At 40.7% G+C, this 15,583-nt stretch overlaps 1 long non-coding RNA gene across 1 annotated transcript; it reads left to right on the top strand.

The window, feature by feature from the left end:
• On the top strand, positions 259-14,310 carry LOC109244007. The gene is made up of 2 exons (XR_002070657.1): positions 259-2,324; positions 14,080-14,310. It is a non-coding gene; the product is annotated as an uncharacterized LOC109244007 (long non-coding RNA).

Here is a 15,583-nt window from a genome sequence, read left to right as displayed (position 1 = left end):
CCAACAACATCTCATGCATCTTTAATGTTCATGGTATGATGTTTATTGTCACCAGCATTCTTTGGTGAAGAAATATGACGGTTTGAGCAGCAAAGGAACTCAACAATCCACAATTGGAAATTGGGCCTATTGCAAACGACTTTTTCTTATGGCAACGGTTACACAACCGTTGCCTAAGGGTCTAAGTGCTTTTGAGACACTTTATCTATAGAACCATTGTCTTTCTCTAGGAACCTGTCTAGCATCAATTTTTGCAACGATTTTATAACCGTTGCAATAGACGTATCTTTGGCGACAGATTTTAGGCTAAAAATATCTGTTGGATCAGTTTATTGCTCCCTCCTTTTTTTCCCATTTAACTAAGCTTGTCCAACACTATTATTTTATTTTTTATTTTTTATTTTTTATCTTTTATCTTTTAATTATAACATTTGTCTCCTAAAACCCCAAATGACTTCGGCACACTAAAAGACCTAAGGAACAAAGTTTGTTTCGAAAAACTTTAGCATTCTCTTGAGATCTATGGAAGAATCATCCCATAGCCATGATCAGTAGTTGTAGCTGTAAACCATCACCACAATCTGTGCCAAATAGCTTTGACAACCTGTATCTATATAGCATCTCGCTGCTGGTAGTTGTACATCGTCGACGGTACGTAACTGTAAAATTCTATTGGGTGGCGCCGGTAAGTGTATTTTCTTGGATAGATTTTTTAGCAATCTTAGATTCGTGTATTCCACCTACTGCTTGTTGTAGGTTAAATGTGCAAAAATCTGAAATCCCTAATTTAAGATGTGTGGTAATGTATTTAAGATTTGGGGGTTTCTTCTTGAATTAATCATCCCTTTCTTGTTCCACTTATTAATTTCTTGTTGAGTTCATCATCTTTCTTTGTATTGAAGCTTTGAATCTAAATTAGGGACATGTTAGGGTTTTTTATATTAAAATTTCTTCTATTTTTGCTTGTTATTCGTAAAATTGGGGATCTGTTAGGGTTCTTTTTCTTCTTTATTGCATCTTTAAAATTGATTGATTGTCCCATTTTGAAGGCTATTCGTGGGTTTTAGTAGCTGCTAATCATCCCTTATCAACTCTTTCTTATGAATCATCTTAGAAAGTCAGTAATAAAATCATCTACAGAAGCACAAAAAAATCTAAGACCAAGGTGTTGGTGTATTTTATCATTAAGAATGAGTTTCATATGCTTATTTTGTGTTTTACTTGGTTTAGGAGGTAGTCTTGTACAGAAAAAAACAATTGAATGACTCTGACATGAATCTTTCCTATTAATTTTTAGCTAACTATGGCTCCAAACTCTTACCAAGTAATGGATGAAGTTGGTTTAGTGGGTTTGAAAGCAGCATTGTATTTTCCTTTTTCTCATTTTTTAGTCGACTTAATTCTAGTAGAATATTCTGCTTTAATAGTTAATGCCTTGTTGCCTCATTTTATAATTTTAAGAGACAAGTAATTCAGTATCAAAGTGATTCAGCAAAAGTTATAAAGATTGTCATGTTACTTCAGTATTTTGCATGACATGTTGTATAATTTTTATGGTTATATTTGCTTGTTAGTACAATTGTAAAATCGTTTTCTTCCAACAACGTCATGTGACATGCCCAGCTTAGAGCTAAGGAGATTATTAATGATAACATGGAAAGTAGGGACACTTATACAATTTTGAGCAATTTTGTACCCTTGGCAGATGAATTGATTTGTCATGATGCTTTTGATTTTATGGCTAACACACCTGTCATAGTTGTTTTAATTGAATATTTCACACTTGGTTTTAATGTGCATAACTTTAGAGATTTTTCCATGGTTTTTAATTTGAAAATATTGTTGCTATTTTTCTGTTTTAACTTGGCATAAAATCTTCATTTTGGTTATTTGTTAGTACTTTAATATACAACCACAAGATGGAGGAATATCCCAAGATGGACCAACTCAAGAAAGTGAAGATGGCAACTAATCAGTCATGGAATCCAAGCATTGTGGACGCGTGAGATTGTATAGGTGGGGGTTACGAAAACAGTTTTGAAAGGAAAATTTGGACGTTTTGGGCGTCTATAAATGTTACCGAGGAGAAGATGAATAAAAAAAATAGAGAAAATTAAAGACATGATGCATCAAGACATTCAACAAAATTTACAAGTGAAACTAGAGAAACAAAAGGGGAATATGTGACAAGAAATTACGACGTGGTTGAAATGCTAGCTATATTTGCTGCTCATTCATTGGGAGAAGATCGATACCTCTGCACCACAAACTGCTATTCAACAAATATTTCATCGTTCATCTATCTACTAGTAGTAACAAACAAGGTCAGTATTTATTTTAGATGCTACACCAACTCTACTCTTCCTTCTCTTCCTCCTATAACTTTCTATCTACTATAAACACCCATGATACGTACATACTTAATATCTCTCTCATGGGGAGGATTACTGGAGAAAGCTATATTTGTATAGAAACACCAGAACTTTAATCTAAGATACAAAAGAGGGGGGGGGGGGGGGGTAGAAGGAGATTAAAAGGTGAAAAAAACACATGACGTAGAAAGTTAAAATTCCCAGTACTTGTGATAATAACTATGGTAATTATTTGACTCTGCACTGCAAGTTACTATATTTGATTTCTTTGCTAAATTAAGATATTTTTATTCTTACAATAGATTGGTCTATTCTCATGTACAATTCATGTGAAGCAACTACTACTCATCTATTCCTAGATAACTGCCAAGTTTCAAATTTTTCTTTCTCTGTTAATGATCTTTATTAGATCAGAAGTTGAAAGAAATTGTCACGATCCGGATTTCTCACCCTCGGGAGTCGTGATGGCGCCTAATAATGGGAGCTAGGCAAGCCAATTAACAACTACCTCTTTTAACAAACTTTGACAATATTAGGAACAATAAAGCATTTAATAAATAAGCGGAAGTCTCAAATATGATTAACTGAAAGAAATGCGGAAGTTTAACAAAATCCTCTACCCAAGACTGGTGTCACAATACTCACGAACGTATAGAGAATACTAAATACAAGGTTTGAATGAAAACATAAGACTGTCTGCTTCGGTACAAATGATAACAAACAGAATAAAATAGAAAGGACTCCGGGCCTGCGGACGTCAGCAAGGCTACCTCGAATGTCCCTGGACTGGAAGCTCGCTCCCAAAATGCTACTGCTACTCAAATGTTGCTCCAACACCTGGATCTGTGCAAAAAGATGCACAGAGTGTAGCATCAGCACAACCGACCCCATGTGCTGGTAAGTGCCTGGCCTAACCCCGGCGAAGTAGTGACGAGGCTAGACAGGACTTCCACATAAACCTGTGCAGTTATAAATATATATCTACAGCGGGAAAATAACAATAATAACTATGTTAAATGGGAAGGAAACATGCTTCGGGGATAGCAGATAATACGGAAATTAAAGAGAATAATAAGGAACATCAATAAATTATCTCTAACACGGATAAGGAGGATAAAAGCAGATTTCACTGTCTGTACACATCTCGTTGCAGGCGTGCAACCCGATCCCATTTCTCAATGTTTTTGTGGTAGGCGTACCACCCGCTCCCATTTCATTAAATCAACAGTTCTTCCAAATAAAATTTACTCCAAACAACGCAACAATTTATACGAACTCATAAGACAACAAGTACACAATAATTATGACTCACCGAAGAATACAAATAATGACAAGTAACACAATAAAGAAAAATGCCAACATAAAGAAACTCAGTAATAGCGGAATAAGACAACTAATGCACTTGAACTGATAACAACAAGAAAATAAATAAATAGAAGTAGAGGACAATGTAACTCAATTATCAGCAAGAACATCAGGAAAATCAAAGACAAGTGCACGGCATCACCCTTCGTGCTTTTACTCTCGTACTTACCAAAACAATCAAATAAAGTACACGGCATCAACCTTCGTGCTTTCCTTCACATAACTCTCATATCATGGCACGGAATGACCCTTCGTGCAATTGTAATCAAATCAGAGCACGGAATGTTCCTTCGTGCAAATATAATCAAACATGGCACGGAATGACCCTTCGTGCAAATATAATCAAACATGGCACGGAATGACCCTTCGTGCAAATATAATCAAAACATGGCACGAAATGTTCCTTCGTGCATAAATAATCAAAGCATGGCACGGAATGTTCCTTCGTGCATAAATAATCAAAGCATGGCACGGAATGTTCCTTCGTGCATAAATAATCAAAGCATGGCACGGAATGACCCTTCGTGCATAATCACTCTTCCTCACCTAAACAACAATCACAAACAACAGGGCGAGGGGATAGACAAACAACATTAAATATCCCGACAAGGGAGAACCAAGAAAAACAGCTAAATCCCGGCAAGGGAGCAACAACAATATGTTCAAACATCCCGGCAAGGGAGATAATCACATCCCTTTTTATTACGTTCATTTCTTACTTTATAATCAGGTCAAAAATCGAGCCAACGCTCCAAGGAGTTCACAAATCATATTTCCTTCTCATTCCTTCCATATCATATAAAAACCATCAATTGACAAGGAAGAGTCACTACCGAATCCCAAATAAGCACAAATAAAGACTCACGGTCATGCTAGACACCGGTGTATAAATACTCGTCACCATGCCTATACAACGTACTCAACATTTAGCAATTAGCAAATAACACTCTAATCCTACTCCCTCAAGCCAAAGTTAGATCAAACACTTACCTCGAATGCTCCAAACTCAACTCAAGCCTCTAGTATAGCTTTACCCCTCGAATTCGGCTCCAACTCAGTCAAATCTATGAAATAATGACTTTACAATATTAATAATAGCTAAACAAACTAAACCCANCACGAGGCTACGGACCAAAACCCAATCATCCACAACCTCACGAGTTCTAAATATGCAATTTGTTTTAAGATTCGACCCCAAATTGAGGTTGAATCACCCAAAATTCTCAAAACCCTAACTCTACCCAAAACCCCTAATTTCTACTTTGATTTCATAATTTAGGTCTAGGATTTCAGTACTTAATGAAGAAGAGTGAAGGAATTAGGTGGGAAATTACTTACCCAAAGACTTTGGTGAAGAAGAGCTTCAAAAGTCGCCCCTACAGCTTGGAGAAGACAAGTTTTATGAAAGAATGGGAAAAATCCCGTAATGGGTCTGTTTTTAGACTTTAAAAATCACTGGACGAATTTGTTCTATGCGTTCGCGACATAAGGGTCGCGTTCGCGAAGTAGGGGAAACTGGAAGCACCGCGTTCACGAGGGAGGGCTGCGAACGCGTAGAGTAAAATTACTGGGGGTCCAAGGTTGGCCTGCGTGAACGCGTACCAGGAGACGCGAACGCGATGGAGGAAACAACAAAGCATCGCGATTGCGATGGCCAGAACGCGAACGCGAAGAAGGGACCTACTGGGGCCCTGAATTTGGCTTACGCGATCGCGAGGTGTAGGACGCGAACGCGAAGAAGGAAGACACAGAGCTACGCGAACGCGAGTGGAGGAGTGCGAACGCGAAGAAGGATTTCACTGTGCACCAACAGCAGATTTTTCTGCAATTGTTTCCTAACTCTAAAACCACCCCGAACACCTCCGAAAACACTCCCGAGCCCTCGGGGCTCCTAACCAATCACACACACTAACTCAACAACATCCTACGAACTCAACCGTGCGATCAAATCGCCAAAATAACATAAAAAACGAGGAATCAAACCTCAAAATCATCACTTTTTCATCAAACTTCATAAACTTTCAAACTTAGAGTTTTAGGTCCGAAACACGTCAAATGACGCCCTCAACCAAATTTCACAGAAAGCGCTTAAACCACATATAAGACCTGTACCGGGCACCGGAACCAAAATACGGGCCTGATACCAACACTTTCTAATCCATTTTCATTTCAAATTTCCATATAAATTTCAAAAAAATAATTTCACAGAAAAATTCATTTCTCGGGCTCTAGACCTCGGAATTCGACTCCGGGCATATGCCCGAGTCCCATATTTTTCTACGGACCCTCCGGGACCGTCAAATCACGGGTTCGGATCCGTTTACCAAAAATGTTGACCAAAGTCAACTTTAATCATATTAATATCAAAATTCATTAAATTTTTTCACAGAATTCACATTTAAGCTCTCCGGCTACGCGCCCGGACTGCGCACGCAAATCGAGGCGACTAAAAGTGAGGTTTTCAAGGCCTTGGAAGCATGGAATAAATGAGGAAACAGGTGATGACCCTTTGGGTCGTCACATCCTCCACCTCTAAAACAACCGTTCGTCCTCGAACGGACAAAAGAAAGAAGTACCTGAGTCGGGAAACATATGAGGATAACGGCTCCGCATATCAGACTCGGACTCCCAGGTCGATGCCTCAGGGGGCTGACCTCTCCACTGGACACGCACTGAAGGAAAACTCTTGGATCTCAACTGACGAACCCGCCGGTCTAGAATAGCTACCGGCTCCTCCTCATAGGACAGATCCTTGTCCAACTGGACAGTGCTGAAATCTAACACGTGAGCTGGATCGCCGTGATACCTCCGAAGCATGGACACATGAAACACTGGATGTACGGCTGACAAGCTGGGCGGAAAGGCAAGTCTGTAAGCCACCTCTCCCACACGATCGAGAATCTCAAATGGGCCAATGAATCTAGGGCTAAGCTTTCCCTTCTTCCCGAATCTCATCACGCCCTTCATAGGCGACACTCGGAGCAAGACCCGCTCACCAACCATGAAAGCTACATCCCGAACCTTACGATATGCATAACTCTTTTGCCGCGACTGAGCCGAACGAAGCCTGTCCTGAATGATCTTGACCTTATCCAAGGCCTCCTAAACTAAATCTGTACCCAATAACCGAGCCTCTCCCGGCTCAAACCATCCGACTGGAGACCGACATCGCCTACCATACAACGCCTCATATGGAGCCATCTAAATGCTGGACTGGTAGCTGTTGTTGTAGGCGAACTCTGCTAAAGGCAAATACTGGTCCCACGAGCCTCCAAAATCAATGACACAGCCTCGGAGCATATCCTCCAATATCTGAATAGTCCTCTCGGACTGGCCGTCCGTCTGAGGATGGAACGCTGTGCTCAACTGAACCTGGGTGCCCAACTCCTGCTGAACTGCTATCCAGAAGCGCGAGGTAAACTGCGTACCCCGGTCCGAAATGATAGATACCGGCACCCCGTGAAGGCGAACAATCTCTCGGATGTAGATCTCAGCTAACCTCTCTGATGAATAAGTGGCTGCAACAGGAATAAAATGCGCTGACTTGGTCAGCCTATCAACAATGACCCAAATAGCATCAAATTTCTTCCGAGTCATCGGAAGTCCAGTAACGAAATCCATGGTAATCCTCTCCCACTTCCACTCGGGAAGCTCAATCCTCTAAAACAAACCACCAGGCCTCTGGTGCTCATACTTGACCTGCTGACAGTTCAAACATCGAGCCACATACGCAACAATATCTTTCTTCATCCTACACCACCAATAATGCTGCCGCAAGTCCTGATACATCTTCGCGGCGCCCGGGTGAATAGAATACCGAGAACTATGGGCCTCCGCTAAGATCAACTCTCGAATCCCATCGACATTGGGCACACAAACTCGCCCCTGCAATCTCAAAACACCATCATCATCTAAGGTCACCTTCGTGGCACCTCCACGCTGCACCGTGTCTCTCAGGACACACAAATGGGGATCATCAAACTGCCGATCACGGATACGCTCCAATAATGAAGGACGAGCGACCGTGCAAGCTAACACTCTGCTAGGCTCAAAAATGTCCAACCTCACAAACCGATTGGCCAAGGCCTGAATATCCAAAGCAAGCGGTCTCTGGCTAACCGGAATATAAGCAAGACTACCCATGCTGGCGGACTTCCTACACAATGCATCGGCCACCACATTGGCTCTCCCCGGGTGATTCAAAATAGAAACATTATAATCTTTCAATAACTCCAACCACCTTCTCTGCCTCAAGTTCAACTCTTTCTGCTTGAAAAAGTACTGAAGACTCTTGTGATCAGTGTACACCTCACACGTCACACCATACAGGTAATGCCTCAAAATCATCAAGGCATGAACAATGGCTTCCAACTCTAGATCATGAACCAGATAATTCTTCTCGTGGATCTTCAATTGCCTTGAAGCATAAGCAATGACTCTGCCATCCTGCATCCATACCGCACTAAGCCCAATACGGGAGGCATCACAATAAACTGTATAAGGCCCTGAGCCTGTGGGCAAAACCAATATCGGTGCTGTAGTCAGAGCTGTCTTAAGCTTCTGAAAGTTCGCCTCACACTCATCTGACCATCTGAACTGGGCACCCTTCTGGGTCAATCTGGTCATCGGGGCTACAATAGATGAAAATCCCTCCACGAACCGGCGATAATAACCTGCTAACCCCAAGAAACTCCGAATCTCGGTAGCTGATGCTGGTCGAGGCCAGTTCTTGACTGCCTCAATCTTCTTCGGGTCCACGTGAATACCCTCTGCTGATACGACGTGACCCAGGAATGCAACCGAACTCAACCAGAACTCGCACTTCGAGAACTTAGCATATAACTGACTATCCTTCAGAGTCTGAAGAATCACTCTGAGGTGCTGCTCGTGCTCCTCCTGGCTGCGGGAGTATACCAGAATATCATCAATAAAGATTATCACGAACGAGTCCAAATAAGGCCTGAACACTCTGTTCATCAACTCCATAAAATGCTGCTGGGGCATTGGTCAACCCAAATGACATGACCAAAAACTCATAATGCCCATACCGAGTGCGGAATGCTGTCTTAGGGACATCAGACGCCCAAATCCTCAGCTGATGGTAGCCAGATCTCAAGTCTATCTTTGAAAACACCTTTGCACCCTGAAGCTGGTCAAACAAATCATCAATCCTCGGCAGTGGATACCTGTTCTTTATCGTCACTTTGTTCGATTGCCGGTAACCAATGCACATCCTCATCGATCCATCCTTTTTCTTCACAAATAACACCGGCGCACCCCAAGGAGAAACACTAGGCCTGATAAAACCCTTCTCTAGCAAATCTTGCAACTGGTCCTTTAACTCCTTCAACTCTGGCGGGGCCATGCGGTACGGCGGAATAGAAATAGGCTGCGTGCCTGGAGCCAGATCAATACAGAAATCAATATCCTTGTCGGGCGGCATGCCCGGCAGGTTTGAAGGGAAAACCTCGGGGAACTCCCGAACAATAGGAACAGAATCAATGGAGGGGACCTCTGCGCTGGAATCGCGAACATACGCCAGATAAGCTAAACACCCCTTCTCGACCATGCGTCGAGCCTTCACATATGAAATAACACGGCGGGTAGAATAACCTGGAGCGCCCCTCCACTCTAAACGAGGCGTATCGGGCAACGCTAAGGTCACAGTCTTGGCGTGACAGTCCCAGATAGCGTGATAGGGTAATAACCAGTCCATCCCAATATAACACTGAATTCATCCATGTCCAGAAGAAGCAAATCTACACGAGTCTCAAACCTCAATCACCATTATACATGAACAATGGACACGATCCCCCATAATAGAATCACTAGGCACGACCAGATACGGCGCAAAATAAAACCGAAGCTTCTCTACCACAAACCAGAACCATACCTGCATCTCCACCTCTAATACCTTTACCTCCGCCTCTAGCATCTCTACCTCCACCTCTAATACTTTTACCTCCACAAAGCCTCCAAACACGAAGCTAGCCTAATACTGGTCTGTGCTGCTACTCAGCTGAAGGAGCGGTACATGACCTCGCCATTCGCGAAAGGACAAGAGTAGAAATTCAACCGGTGTTTGAGAAACAGAACCGCACGACAAGAAAGAACAAATGTGAAACTTTCCTAACTCTGTAGCCTCTGGGGGATAAATACAGACGTCTCCGTACCGATCCCTTAGACTCTACCGAGCTTGTCCGTGAGTTGTGAGACCTATGTAACCTAGAGCTCTGATACCAACTGTCACGACCCGGATTTCCCACCCTCGGGAGTCGTGATGGCGCCTACTAATGGGAGCTAGGCAAGCCAATTAACAACTACCTCTTTTAACAAACTTTGACAATATTAGGAACAATAAAGCATTTAATAAATAAGCGGAAGTCTCAAATATGATTAACTGAAAGAAATGCGGAAGCTTAACAAAATTCTCTACCCAAGACTGGTGTCACAATACTCACGAACGTCTAGAGAATACTAAATACAAGGTTTGAATGAAAACATAAGACTGTCTGCTTCGGTACAAATGATAACAAACAGAATAAAATAGAAAGGACTCCGGGCCTGCGGACGTCAGCAAGGCTACCTCGAATGTCCCTGGACTGGAAGCTCGCTCCCAAAATGCTACTGCTACTCAAATGCTACTCCAACACCTGGATCTGTGCAAAAAGATGCACAGAGTGTAGCATCAGCACAACCGACCCCATGTGCTGGTAAGTGCCTGGCCTAACCCCGGCGAAGTAGTGACGAGGCTAGACAGCGGGAAAATAACAATAATAACTATGTTAAATGGGAAGCGAACATGCTTCGGGGATAGCAGATAATACGGAAATTAAAGAGAATAATAAGGAACATCAATAAATTATCTCTAACATGGATAAGGAGGATAAAAGCAGATTTCACTGTCTGTACACATCTCGTTGCAGGCGTGCAACCCGATCCCATTTCTCAATGTTTCCGTGGTAGGCGTACCACCCGCTCCCATTTCATTAAATCAACAGTTCTTCCAAATGAAATTTACTCCAAACAACGCAACAATTTATACGAACTCATAAGACAACAAGTACACAATAATTATGACTCACCGAAGAAAATAAGTAATGACAAGTAACACAATAAAGAAAAATGCCAACATAAAGAAACTCAGTAATAGCGGAATAAGACAACTAATGCACTTGAACCGATAACAACAAGAAAATCAATAAATAGAAGTAGAGGACAACGTAACTCAATTATCATCAAGAACATCAGGAAAATCAAAGACAAGTGCACGGCATCACCCTTCGTGCTTTTACTCTCGTACTTACCAAAACAATCAAATAAAGTGCACGGCATCAACCTTCGTGCTTTCCCTCACATAACTCTCATATCATGGCACGGAATGACCCTTCGTGCAATTGTAATCAAATCAGAGCACGAAATGTTCCTTCGTGCATAAATAATCAAAACATGGCACGGAATGACCCTTCGTGCAAATATAATCAAACATGGCACGGAATGACCCTTCGTGCAAATATAATCAAACATGGCACGAAATGACCCTTCGTGCAAATATAATCAAAACATGGCACGGAATGTTCCTTCGTGCATAAATAATCAAAGCATGGCATCAAAGCATGGCACGGAATGTTCCTTCGTGCATAAATAATCAAAGCATGGCATCAAAGCATGGCACGGAATGTTCCTTCGTGCATAAATAATCAAAGCATGGCACGGAATGACCCTTCGTGCATAATCACTCTTCCTCACCCAAACAACAATCACAAACAACAGGGCGAGGGGATAGACAAACAACATTAAATATCCCGGCAAGGGAGAACCAAGCAAAACAGCTAAATCCCGGCAAGGGAGCAACAACAATATGTTCAAACATCCCGGCAAGGGAGATAATCACATCCCTTTTTATTACGTTCATTTCTTACTTTATAATCAGGTCAAAAATCGAGCCAACGCTCCAAGGAGTTCACAAATCATATTTCCTTCTCATTCCTTCCATATCATATAAAACCATCAATTGACAAGGAAGAGTCACTGCCGAATCCCAAATAAGGACTCACTGTCATGCTAGACACCGGTGTATAAATACTCGTCACCATGCCTATACACCGTACTCAACATTTAGCAATTAGCAAATAACAATCTAATCCTACTCCCTCAAGCCAAAGTTAGATCAAACACTTACCTCGAATGCTCCAAACTCAACTCAAGCCTCTAGTATAGCTTTACCCCTCGAATTCGGCTCCAACTCAGTCAAATCTATGAAATAATGACTTTACAATATTAATAATAGCTAAACAAACTAAACCCAATACCTAAATATGAATTTTCAAGCTTTCTTCCAAAAATTCCAAAATCCGACACCGGGTCCACATGGTCCAAACACGAGGCTCGGACCAAAACCCAATCATCCACAACCTCACGAGTTCAAATATGCAATTTGTTTTAAGATTCGACCCCAAATTGAGGTTGAATCACCCAAAATTCTCAAAACCCTAACTCTACCCAAAACCCCTAATTTCTACTTTGATTTCATGATTTAGGTCTAGGATTTCAGTACTTAATGAAGAAGAGTGAAGGAATTAGGTGGGAAATTACTTACCCAAAGACTTTGGTGAAGAAGAGCTTCAAAAGTCGCCCCTACAGCTTAGAGAAGACAAGTTTTATGAAAGAATGGGAAAAATCCCGTAATGGGTCTGTTTTTAGACTTTAAAAATCACTGGACGAATTTGTTCTATGCGTTCGCTACATAAGGGTCGCGTTCGCGAAGTAGGGGAAACTGGAAGCACTGCGTTCGCGAGGGAGGGTTGCGAACGCGTAGAGTAAAATTACTGGGGGTCCAAGGTTGGCCTACGCGAACGCGTACCGGGAGACGCGAACGCGATGGAGGAAACAACAAAGCATCGCGATCGCGATGGCCAGAACGCGAACGCGAAGAAGGGACTTATTGGGGCCCTGAATTTGGCTTACGCGATCGCGATGGCCAGAACGCGAACGCGAAGAAGGAAGACACAGAGCTACGCGAACGCGAGGGGAGGAGTGCGAACGCGAAGAAGGATTTCACTGTGCACCAACAGCAGATTTTTCTGCAATTTTTTCCTCATTCCAAAACCACCCCGAACACCTCCAAAAACACTCCCGAGCCCTCGGGTTCCTAACCAATCACACACACTAACTCAACAACATCCTACGAACTCAATCGTGCTATCAAATCGCCAAAATAACATCAAAAACGAGGAATCAAACCTCAAAATCATCACTTTTTCATCAAACTTCATAAACTTTCAAACTTAGAGTTTTAGGTCCGAAACACGTCAAATGACGCCCGATTTCAACCAAATTTCACAGAAAGCGCTTAAACCACATATAAGACCTGTACCAGGCGCGGAACCAAAATACGGGCCCGATACCAACACTTTCTAATCCATTTTCATTTCAAATTTCCATATAAATTTCAGAAAAACAATTTCACAGAAAAATTTATTTCTCGGGCTCTAGACCTCGGAATTCGACTCCGGGCATATGCCCGAGTCCCATATTTTTCTACGGACCCTCCGGGACCGTCAAATTATGAGTCCGGGTCCGTTTACCAAAAATGTTGACCAAAGTCAACTTTAATCATATTAATATCAAAATTCATTAAATTTTTTCACAGAATTCACATTTAAGCTCTCCGGCTACGCGCCCGGACTGCGCACGCAAATCGAGGCGACTAAAAGTGAGGGTTTCAAGGCCTCGGAAGCACGAAATAAATGAAGAAACAGGTGATGACCTTTTGGGTCGTCACAGAAATTAAATGGAGTGAAATAAAGTAATTATTATAAGTACCTCCAAGTACAAATCTTTGTTTTTAAACTCGTCTGATTCTTGCTTCCTGTATATTATTGTGATGATTTCTGAAATTAATTAAATTCAAAGAATCTTTTATTTCTTTTGAATGAAAAGGTAGTAAAGGATTGGGATTTTTGCTACTGGACAAGGTGCAATGGGTTTAATTACCTAGCAACTCCTCTATACTTACATACACTTCTAGTAAAACCAATTCTTCTTCTGCAAGGAGAAAAGAAAAGAGAACACAATTTGGTTATGGAAAAGATTTTTTAAACTTGACATGGAAAATTTGTGTAGTTATTAAGTATATATGTACCTTTTTAGTGAAATTTGTGAAAGTTGATGTACCCAGTACTCGATGGCAGCAAAATATTTACATACTTATGCTTTTATCACTAGTCTATATGAAGTAACAAAAGTTGAATATTGATGAGCTGATAAATCATGTAGCATTGCCGAAACGATTATCATGACTTGAAAGTTATCTCATACTCTTATTTGTCATCTTTTGTAGGTGAAGTAAATGATAAAGTTACAGACAAAAGCAGTGAACACCTTGCTTAAGAAGATATCAATTGTTGCTGAAGTTTTAGATATTTTAGGAATCTTTTATTTTCGTTCATTTTGAAACTTATGCTAACTCTTGAATTGTATTTGCTCTCATGGATATTATCAATTGGATGATTTGGAGTATGCTTTTGTTTATGAATAGTTTTATTTCATAATGTATATATATTTTGGTGTATTACATTTTATTATACATAATTATTTATTTACACTTGGGCTTAACATGTGTGAGCCGTTGCCATAGGTGTTATACGAGCTTTTAGTCTCGATAAAACCGTTGCAATAGTTATTCGAAACTGTTGTAATATCATAATGTTGTCGTTGCAATAGATTTAATAACCTTTGCATAAAGATATTGCAACAGTTATGAACTTTTCCAATTGACTAAAATTTCCTTTGTAATAGAAGGAATGAAACACCGTTGCAATAGATAGTAATATAGCAACGGTTATACAAACCGTTGCATTAGATCCATTGCCACGCGACCTGGTGAAACGGTCCCCAAACCGTTCCAGTAGGCTATTGCAACGGTTTCCTTATATACTGCAACGGATTTTCAGCCATTGCCATAGGACTAATTTCCAGTAGTGATCACGTCAGTTGATGATAATGTTGGCAAGTTGTTGTTGATCGAGTAGTTTATGGAATCGAATGCTGCCCAGTCCTACTGAAAACTACTTGCTTTCCTGTAGATCTTCACAAAATGTGACGTTTATATGATATACCACCGGTGATAATTTAAGTTCAAACTTATTTAATTCGCCCAACCCATTCAAGTTTGAGCCGGTCATTAAAAAAAAAAAAAGTCTTAATGGGTAATTAAACATGTTCCTGATACGCTCTATTCTTCAGTTTCTTCAGAGCAAGAAACTTTTTTTTTTTTCTCAAAGAGGATTGATTATCCTATAAGGATTTGTTTTTCCTCTCTTATAAACAATACAAACACATAGAATATGATGCTCCTCCAATTTTCATTTAAGCTTAATTATCATTCAAAATAAAGTGTACTTTATTTAATTTCATGTTAGATAAAATTATAATCACCATTTAAATTTTTGTACATAAAATTATTATGCAAATTTTAACTTAAATTTTTAGTTGTACTTTGATCTTCAACACAATTTGATGGCGGCGTGTTCTGTGTAGGAAATTAACTATGTCACAAAGTTTGTTTGCTCTTTAATCACCATGTAAATTAAGTTCGAAAAATAAATTTTCATCGCTCAACTTTCCTCTTCTACGAAAGGACCTTTAATATTATAAAGATGATAATGCTTTCTTATTTGAAGATCAACCTATACACCGTGGCGGAGGCAGGATCTTCACGAAGGGGGTTCAAAAAAGTAAATTTGTAGCTACTAGGGAATTGGATCTACATAAAGTCACAATTCTAAAATTTCTAATTGCTGTTAACTGGGCCTTCCTCCTTCCCTCATCAACTCTTTAACTAC

This window comes from Nicotiana attenuata, chromosome 2 (genome assembly GCF_001879085.1).
Source record: "Nicotiana attenuata strain UT chromosome 2, NIATTr2, whole genome shotgun sequence".
Taxonomy (NCBI): Eukaryota; Viridiplantae; Streptophyta; class Magnoliopsida; order Solanales; family Solanaceae; genus Nicotiana; species Nicotiana attenuata.
Note: the sequence above shows the minus strand (reverse complement) of the source record. Positions and strands in the feature narration are given on the sequence as shown.